Raw genomic sequence first — 10,377 nt, 5'->3', positions numbered from 1 at the left:
GGAGCCGTGGACGCCGGGCGCAGGTGGCGGGGGGCCGCTGTGCGGGGGGGCTCTGCATGACTGGCCCCCAGGCAGGTCACGGATGGGGACCCCCAGACAGGGGGCCTGCCCGAGGGCACACAGCCGGCTGGTGGGGCAGGCGTGCAGGCCACCGGGCTCAGGACACACGGTGCTGCTGCTCGGTGGTCAGACAGTGAGCACTTCCAGAGGAGTAAGGACGGGGTGGGGGGCTTAAAGCCGCGTGAAAGGCCCCAGCCCAGAAGTGGAGACGGATGAGACCCCCCCAACTGACCAGAAGTCGGTGTCGGCCTCAGGGGGAAAGGAGGCAGGAGGGAGTTTCGGGAGGCCGACAACACAGGGCAGGGCCGCCCAGACGGCGGTGCGGGTCGTGCACTGCACAATCCCTGAGCTGGGCGGCTGGGCGGCCCTCCATGTGACCAGGCCTCGGGACTCGGGATGGCAGGGAGCCTGCAGGGAGGCTTGGCTGCGAAGGGGCCTGGGGAGGGAGCCAGGGCTCCAGGGGCCTCGTCTTCAGACGAAGACGCTGGACTCTGCCTCTGTTGAGGCCACGTGAGTCCCCACCACATGGACGCTTCTCTAGACGTGACTACAGACGCTGGGGGCGATCAGATCTACCCCACGGCAGGGAGAGTGAAGCGCAGCAGGCAGAACTCCAGAGAGGCCGACCCTGAGCCGGAGCGCAGCACGGGGGAGCGTGCAGCCTCAGGCAGCCTGGAGCTGGGGCCACAGAGCAGCCGGCGCTACCGAAGGGCAGGCCCCGGCATCCAGGGCACCCACAGCCTCTGAGAAGCGTGGGAGGAATCCCAACGGGGGGCCTTCGACCTCTGCCCCAACCCCCGCCAGCCCTGCAGAAGCAGGCACAGGGTTCCGAGCAGGCTCCAAGGATGACCACCTGAACTGGGGCGGAGCCCCCCTCCCCGAGGATGAACCTGAACTGGGGCTGCCCCATCCCTCGAGGACGGTTTGCAGTCTGAGCTCGGCCCTGGGCTGCTACTGAAACAAACACACAGGGACACTCCCTCCAGAGTCTTGTCTGGACTGGCGGGTCCTCCACCAAGAGGAGGCAGCAGGGGTCACACTGCACGACCCTGCTCCTCTGCCTCACGTGGTCACCCACAGACCCAGCCACCATGGGCAGGCTGCGGGAGCCCGTATGTGCGTGACCTGCCAATCTCCCCCTGGGCCCCGGCCCACAGCCCTCACTGCCAGCCAGACATGTGGGGAAGGCATCTCAGGTGCAAACGGACACCATCCTCCTGGTAAAGCGCCAGACACCACGAGACAGACAAGACTTCCCCGCATGCCTGGGGTAAACTGCTCACCCACAGACACTGTAGGAACAATAGCTCACTATTATTGTGGTTTTTTTTTTTTTTTTTTTTTTTTTATTTTGAATGGCTTTTATTTTTAGGTCAAAATCACATAAAATGAATAATTGTGAGAATTATTGTGATTTTACAATGTATAGAAATATCAAATTGTTGTACAATTAAACTAATATGTGCCAATTATACCTCAAAATTTTTAATTAAAAAAAATTCCATGGCATTTAGCATATTCACAGTGTTGTACAACCACCACATCTACCCGGTTCCAACACATTTCCAACATCACAAAAGTTCACATTCGTTAAGCAGTCGCTCCCTTTTCCCCAACTCAAAACAACCTTGGCTACCACCAATCTGTTTCTATGAATTTACCTATCCTGGATATTTCATACAAGTTAAACATACAATATATGAATTTTTGCATCTGACTTCTTTCACTTAGCTTTTTTTTTTTCAAGGTTTATCCACACAGTAGCAGGTTTCAGCACTACATTGGAACATTCCTTTAGTGCTTAGCTGCTGCTGCTGCTGCCAAGTCACTTCAGTCCTGTCTGCCTCTGTGCGACCCCATAGACGGCAGCCCACCAGGCTCCCCCATCCCTGGGATTCTCCAGGCAAGAACACTGGAGTGGGTTGCCATTTCCTTCTCCATATTGTGGTTTTTTAAATTGTATAGTTGATTTAGGGCTTCCCTGGTGACTGAGGGGTAAAGAACCTGCCTGCAATACAGGAAATGCCGGTTCAATCCCTGAGTCAGGACGATCCCTGGAGAAGGGAATGGCAACCCACTGCAGTATTCCTGCCTGGAGAATCCCATGGACAGAGGAGCCGGGCATGTACAGTCCGTGGGGTCACAAAGAGTTGGACATGACTGAGCAACTGAGCAGTGAGCACGCACAGGCACACCCACCCACACACACACACACACACACACACACCACGATGCCTGTGCACACACGTCACACACCCGAGGACGCAGGGCCCAAAGCCATGGCCTGACTTCTTGAGTCAGAATACAGGCAGCATCTGGGCAGAGAGGGAGGGAGTTTCTAGAAACACATTAGAACCCATACGCGGGGACTATGTGTAAAGACTTCCCACTTGTCCTGGGGCCCCTTTCCCAGAGCAGAGGCTCCCTGAGGGCAGGGCTGGCCTGTCATCAACAAGGCCACAGAGAAGAGTCAGCTGCCGATCCCGCAGCGAGAGCAGCCATGTGGGCGAGCCGGCAGGGGGGACCCAGCCCCACGGCTTCCCCGTCCGCGGTCCCCCACGACCCCGGGGCCGGCCATGCTCAGGAGAGGCCAGGCCGTCCACCAGATGCCAGGAGGCCGCCCTAGTCCGCACGCACGGGGCCCACCATGCAGGAGGCCCTGAGCTTCTCCCAGGCTGCACCGGGTGGGGGCTCAGACAGGCAGGCGCACACGTGCCGCGTCACGGAGGCAGCCAAGCCCGGCCCCCAAGCCGGGCCCAGATGCGTCCACGCCAGAGACTGAGCTGGCTGCCTCGGGTGCCCTGATGCCGGAGGCGCGGGCACCAAGGAGGGCAGAGATCCAGTGGCTCGCCGGCCACCCCAGCACGTCTGCACGCGCCGCGCTCACAGCTGGCCCCACACATGCGTGCTGGCGCGGCAGAAGCGGTCTTACTCAGCGCACTCCCAGGCTTTGCAGACAGAGCCGGAGACGACAGCTGCATAGGCCGACCTGGGCAGGCTGCGGCCCCAGCCCACCTCCCAGGGAAGCTCACACATGCTCCTGTCCTCACGGGGCCCGGTCTGCTCTTGTGCAGAATCAAACTTGCGAAGGCCTGAGGCTTCTGCTGTCCCTGGACACGGGGAGTCTGACCAGCAGGCTGACCACACCTGCTCCTCTGCTGAAAAGAAAACTAGGAACCCCAGCACCATGAGCTGCGCCTCCGTTTCCAGGCACACCAAGGCCGTGTCTTCCCTCTGCCCGGCACGGACACCGACCTGCTGAGCCTCACCACTTCCAGGCACCCCCGTGGACTCTGGGGGTCCCTCCAGCTGAGCCCAGGACCCCCGCAACTGCTCATGCTCCAGGCCGGTTGTTTCGTTCCAGCTGCAGCTCTGCTCGGATGTTGGGCAGGGCAGGGCTGGGGGCCGAGCCGGGGTGGGCGCGGCTGCAAGGGGGGCCTGTACGCTCCCTGGGTCTCGGTCCCCCGCAGGGGAACCAGAGGGGATGAGGTTCAGCCATGGCTGGTCTGTCCCAACTCCATGGTCTGTCCCCATCTCACTGGTCTGTCCCATCTCACGGGATGTCTCAGGGTCACATGGGTGCTGACCACTCACAGGTCAAGATGGTGAGTCAATACCGGATGAGGGCTCCCCCCTTCCACTCCAGCCACCCCCCCCACCCCTTGCTGGACACCCCTGGACTTCTGCAAGAGTGTAAAGAGAGCCTTGGTGGTGGGATTAACAGTGAGCGGGGACCGGATGCTGGCGTGTTCCAAGCTGCAAAGCTGCTTTCCAAGCAGGAGCCTGGAAGCCGGGTCCCTGGAGAGGCAGGAACCCCTGGCTCGCTCAGGCTGCACTGAGGGGTGCACACGGCGGGGGTGGGGCTCTCCCAGCTGGAGGACCCCCCTCCCCAGCCCCGCCCCCGCCCGCCGGGAGCCTCCAGCCAGCACTCATTAGCCTTCCCATTTCTCATCCAGCTTCTGGGTGTGATCAAGAATTAGGTTTAGCAAATTAGGTGAGGAGAGGGCGTTTGGAAATGACACCTCAGTGATTGATGCTGCTAATAAGCCTTCAGCCGGGAGTTCCCGCCCCCGCCCAGTGCTCCCGCCCCTGCCCCGTGGGGCTCACCCCCTGGGCTCCCTCCCCGCCCGGCCTGTGTCCTGAGCACACCCTGAGTCTCCAGGGGTGGTGCAGGCCTGCCTTCCCAGACCGGGTCCTTCTCCTTCCATCCTCCTCTCCTCCCATGGCCCCTCAGACACTCAGGCCGCCCTAAACCCAAGGAGAGGGTGCACCAGCCCCTCACACGTCGCCCTCGAGCTCGGCCCATCTGCCTCCATCTGGGGGTCTCTCTCCATTTTCCTCCCCTCTGGGAGCCACAGGAGGCGCACCCATCACCGCAATGGCCCAGCAGTAGGGGAGCACGCTGAGGCTGCCCTGGGACAAACCCACCGGCCACTCTCCAGTGACCACAGCCCACTGAGCACACGCCAGCGGCCCCACTGCTGGTGACCGTCCACGTTCCTCCCGGTGAGACCGTCTGTAGAAGCAAGCCCGCTCTCAGGCCGGTTCCCCTTAAGACACATCTCATTCCGGCAGAGAAAAGCGTCCAGGCAACGAAAGCTTCTTTCCTTTTCCACTCATGGCAGGCGAGAGGCTTCTCGGAGCAGCACATTGTCCGGGTGGAGTGAGAACACAGCACCTGCCCTTCAGCAGCTGACAGCAGAGACCAAAGGTGCCCCGAAAACCAAGGCGGGGCAGGAAATGGCCAGAGGCGCAGGGGTGGTCCCTGGACAGAGAGATTTGTGCTGCTGTTCCAGCGGCGCGAACCCCCGGAACATGGGCAGACCCGCAGGTCAGGGCAGGGCGCCAGCTCCAACAGGCGGCAGGCCCGGATGGGAGCTTGAACCCTCTCACAGGGTTGGCGTCAGGCTGACAACTTGGAAATTCTCCTGGAGCTATCGGGAGCTGTTAAGGGGTCTAACCAGAGACGCAGCCAAGAGGCCTCACTGGGCTGAGCCATCCTGCAAAGAAGAGGCGACATGGGTGGCCACAGCAGCAGGGCTGGTGTGTCCCTCCCGAGAGCCGGAGCCCCCCACTCAGGCAGGGTGGTCCCCTCCTCACTGTCTTGCTTCTGAGCCACTGATGCCCCAAGGCCATGGCACGTTCCGCCCCGCCTGGGACCCCCTTGATGGCGGCTGAGTCAGCCCCTCCGCTGCAGTACTGGCCGGGCCAGCACAGATTAAATTACTTCACTGACAAATGCTGCTCCCAGACTCACAGCAGTGTCCACCCCTGGCTCCCAGAAGGGTGGTCCCGTCTCGGGAAAGCTCCCGGGGGTCAGGCGGGGAGACCCACCTTCCTCTTTCTCATGAGGAGTCTTGTCGAGCATGGTCCTTTCACAGCAGAGGGGCTGGTGGGAGGTGGGCGGGTCCCACTCTGGGAAAGACATCTAACATCTGCTGCCCGCGTCACCAGGACAAATAAAACACTGTGTGCAGGAGCCCATGCGGCTGAACAGGGGTACCTGCATCTGCGGGGTGCTGGGACACGGATGGACACGGATGGAGGGTCTGGGAACGGCGGCAGGCATCCCCCGCAGCCCCATTTCCAAATCAGCCGTGTTTCCCAGGAAGGAGTCCTCGTCAGCCACCGACCCTGCACACACGAGGTCCGAGTCTTTCCCCGCCAACCTGCAGCTACACGTGGCTTCTCCACCGGAAACCACCACACCCTGGATCTGTGTGGCAAAACTGAGTGCCTCCCCCCAAGCCTCCGCCCCGCGTGCCTCCAAAGCACCCCCAAGCCCAGGGAGGGGCTTCCTGAAGCTTCCTCTCTGTCCCTCCTCCCCCATTCCTCCAGACCCCTCCCTCTGTCTGCACCGTCCCCGGGGGCCACCTTTGCGCAGCTTTTCCTGTGCTTGCCAGACCCCTCCCCGCCACTGTCTCCCTCTGGGCTGGCCCCTAATCCATGCCCACCTCCAGGGCTCCATCCTTCCGACAGCAAATCTGATGGCATCACTCCAGACGTCAGCAGCTCTCCATCCCCAGATAAGATGCTTCCAAGGCCCTTCACAACCTCCCACCTGCCCCCACCCCCCAGTGCACACTGCACTCTGGTCACGCTCCACTCCTGCAGCCCAGGGTCCCACCTTCTTCCGGGGCCGTTCCCATGACAGCAGCATCCTCTCTGGTCCCTCCAGGAAACCCTTGCTGGTCCTTAAAGATGGGCCAGGTTTGGAGACATTGCAGCAGGGGTGCTGTGACACTCCCCAGCAGACCACTCACGCCTCCCTCACCACAGCGCTGTCCCAGGGTCTCCTTACGCTGCCCACCCCATAAGCCCTCTCCTGGAAGGGTTCTCTGTTCTTCCTGGCACCCTCCGAGCCTTGCACAGGTCAGGCAGCCAGTGGACGTCTGCTGGACATGGAAACCACGAACTCCTTCCCTCCCCCAGCACTGACATCCACCATTTCACAGTTATTATTTCTGTCCTGCCTCGTTCCAAAGGGATTGAAGGATGCTTTGATCAAAATTTCACAAAGACTGGTTTCCTGGGATCCTAATGATAAATCTATTCATTCGACCCAGAAGTACGTGTTCAGCTCAAAGTGCGGCAGTGATTCAGTCCCAGGTCCAAGTCCACCCTGGACGTTCTCGGAAGCCAGATTTTCCTCTTGATTCTGGAGGTTTGGCTAGAATCCAAATCTGCCTGTGGTTTGTACATGATCCTGGGGGAAGGCGGTGAGAAGTCGCTCATCCATTCTTTGAAAAAGAGCTACAGAAGACACTAGTTCTGGGCCCTCCACCTCGAATGTGAGCACGTTTCCGGGGAGCTGGTCCACCCAGGCGGCTGGCTTCCACTGAGGGGTCAGAAACGCCAGCTGGGCTGGAGGGATTCAGGGTCCTGGGAAACAGCCCCAGCCACATCCAGGCTCAGGTTCACCCCCGTAAAGGGGGGCTAGACGGGGTCCCTCAGAGCCCTTCCGTGTCGGGAACTCGGAGGTTCTGATTCTCTGCTCCACCGGAGGAGGCCTGTCTGAAGGAAAACCCACTGAGAGAGAGGGACATGGCCTCTGCAAAGAGATCCGCGTGCGGGGGGCTCCAGGGCGGGGGCTGAGGCAGGCTGCAGGCAGACTTTGCTCCGTCCACTCATCCAGCGCGTACTGGATACTCACCCGCAAGATGCCGTCTGCACCGGGGGTGAGCACGGCGTGCAAGCCCCGCCATGTCACACTCGGGGGAGGGCGGTGGACAGTCACAGCGCGGCTCCAGCGAGGCCGAGGGGGCACGAAGCCCGCGGGGAGGTTGAAGCCATGGAGGGCGAGGAAGGCTGCGGCCCAGCCCGCCTGGGAGACGGACAGCTGTGCAGACCGAGGACGCGTGCATGCTCACACCCAGCACTGCGATGGGTGGCGGCCCCAGAGGGCACGGCGCAGGAGCTGGGACCTGGGACCACCCTGACCGAGGAGCTGCCGGCGGACGGGCAGGGGGTGCTGGCCCGAGGCTGGCCCAGAGCAGCCGAGAGGCCGCTCTTCTCAGAGGCAGAGGGCCTCCCAGGCTCTTTCTCCCACTGCAATCTGCTCGGCCCATGTTCCCCATTTCTCCACTCTCTGCAGGACCTGCCCTGGAGAAGAAATCAGGCAACAGTGGTGCTGGGTGGTCACATCCTCCCACTGCGGCCGGTGAGCAGAGCACGGGGGGCAGCAGACGAGACGCCAAGGTCGGGGGGACCAGCCAGCCAGTCCTTCCTGTCCCCCATCTGAGGTCAGGGGGGACCAGTTGGCCAGTCCTGCCTGCCCCCATCCAAGGTCGGGGGGACAAGTTTTTCCTTCCCACCCCCATCCAAGGTCAGGGGGGACCAGTCGGGCCTTCCCGCCCCCATCTGAGGGCGGGGGGACCAGTCGGCTTTGTCCCCACTCCTATAGCTCCTCTTCATCTGCCATCAGGACCCCTGAGGCTCTGACCCCAAGTGCCCCTGCAGCCGCTCCGCCTCCTCCGAACAGTGATGTGCTGGCATCTGGAAGGGAACCCACGTGGGACCAGCCCTGACAGGACAGAAACAGGGGAGCTGTGGACACGAGCGCCGTGCGGGACAGCACCCACCCCTGCGGGCCCAGGGCCACCTCAAAAGCAGAGGCTGGGGGGGCCCATGGTCCAATGAGATGCCAGCTGAGTGGTGTCTAACACAACTCAAGGGCACGTTTTGGCACATCTCCTGCCCCTGGTCCCAGGACTAGAGATTTAGCAATAGCAATACCAGCAAATCAACCATTAGCAAAATCCTAAAGCACTTTGTACCTCAGCTACCTGATGCAAAGAGCTGACTCATTAGAAAAGACCTTGATGCAGGGAAAGATTGAAGGCAGGAGGAGAAGGGGACGACAGAGGATGAGATGGTTGGATGGCATTACCAACTCAATGGACGTGAGTTTGGGTGGACTCTGGGAAACAGTGAAGGACAGGGAAGCCTGGTGTGCTACGGTCCTTGGGGTCAGAAAGAGTCAAACACGACGGAGCGGCTGAACGACTGCAAAGCACTTTATTGCAGGGCAGTTTGGGAGAATCTGTTCTCAAAGACCATGAAGCATTTCATGAGCCCAGGGCTGCCTGATACCGAAACCAGCCAAAGACACTACAGGACAAGAAAACTACAGAGTGACGGCGCATGTGAATGACAGAGGCGCAAGCCCTGAACCACAGAGGATGAGATGGCTGGATGGCATCGCTCACTTGATGGACATGAGTTTGAGCAAGCTCCGGGAGTTGGTGATGGACAGGGAGGCCTGGGGTGCTGCAGTCCATGGGGTCGCAAAGACTCAGGCGTGACTGAGTGACTGAACTGAACTGAAACCCTGAACAAACCCCAGCATACTGAATCCAGCAACGTGCAAGAGTGATACATGAGGACTGGGTGGGATTTATCGCAGGAACACAAGTCATTTAAATCTGAAGATCAATAAAGGGATATATCAAATCAATACAATAAAAAACAAAAAAAAAAAACACATGACCGTTTCAACACACACAGAAGCAGCATTTGACAAATCCATTGATCTTTTCATGATAACAACACTCAGCAAACTAGGAAAAGAAGGGAAATTTCTCAACCTGACAAAGGGCAGCTGAAGGAAAACCCACAGCCAATGTCACACTTCACTGTGAAAGTCTGATGACTTATTTCCCTGTAGGATCATGAAGACAGATGTCCAGTCTCACCCAGCCATCCATAAACCTGCTGCGGGCTCTCCCCTGGGCAGCGAGGCAGGAACAGGAAATAAAAGACATCCAAGTGGGAAAGGAATAAGCAGAACTGTCCTCAGTTACAGGTGACATGATGCAGTGTGTGCCAAATCCTAAGGGAGCCGCTGAAAAACTCTCACAACTAATAAACCAGTTCAGCAAAATAGTATGATCGGGTCAGGATATAAAAGCAATTATATTTCTATCCTCTTGCAATGAACAAACTAAAACGTGAAATTATGGAAACAGTTACATTCAAGATAATATCTAAAAGAATGAACTGCTTAGGAATAAACTTAACAAGTGAATTGTAAAATGTACACTCTGAAAACTACAAAGTGTTGTTGTGAGAAATGAAGATCTGAAAGAATGGAAGGACATCCCATGTTCATGGAAGATGGAGCATTCCCCAGGCTGAGGGCAGATCACCTCGGTTCACATCAGAATACCAGCCCTCTTCCTCGTAGAAGTTAAGAAGCTGCTGTGACAAGGGTCGTATTGGGGCACGCTGAACCCCACACGGCTCTGGAGCCCAGAAGTCTGCCTCCAGGTGGGTGGGCTGGGCTCCCTCTGTGGCCCCCGGCGGGGAGGCTCTCACACCTCCAGCCCATGTGACTATGGCACTGCGGGTCTCCCGGGATCTCAGAGCATCAGCCCAGCCCCCATCTCCATTGCCAGGGCCTTCCCTGCGTGTCTGCACCTCCCTCTCCCCTCCGGACGCCTGTGCTGGGCTGGCCACCTCCTCCAGGGTGCCCTCCTCTCAATGATAACTGCAGAGACCCAGCTCCAAGTACGGGGTCAAGACTTAATATAGCTTAGTGGGAGGGAAGCACAGCATTCTACCCTCAACTAGCCACAGGGACTTGCCTCTAGCACATGCTTTGTTGACCTCTCTTCCTTGGGCCTGGGGGACACCAGAGGGCAGGAGGTTGTGTCACCAAGAAGCACCCGTCCATCCACTGGCCTGCGGTCCTGCCGTGTCCTGGCTCATTCGCTTTGCCTGCGTGGATTTCTTTGTGTTTGACTTTTTGAGTTTTTCTTTTTTTGTTAAACAATGTTCGCTGTAAAAGCATCGAGCATCACCCACAGTCTTGATGGA

Source organism: Cervus elaphus, chromosome 18 (assembly GCF_910594005.1).
Source record: "Cervus elaphus chromosome 18, mCerEla1.1, whole genome shotgun sequence".
Classification (NCBI taxonomy): Eukaryota; Metazoa; Chordata; class Mammalia; order Artiodactyla; family Cervidae; genus Cervus; species Cervus elaphus.
The sequence above is the reverse complement of the archived record's forward strand: the minus strand, read 5'-3'. Positions refer to the sequence as shown.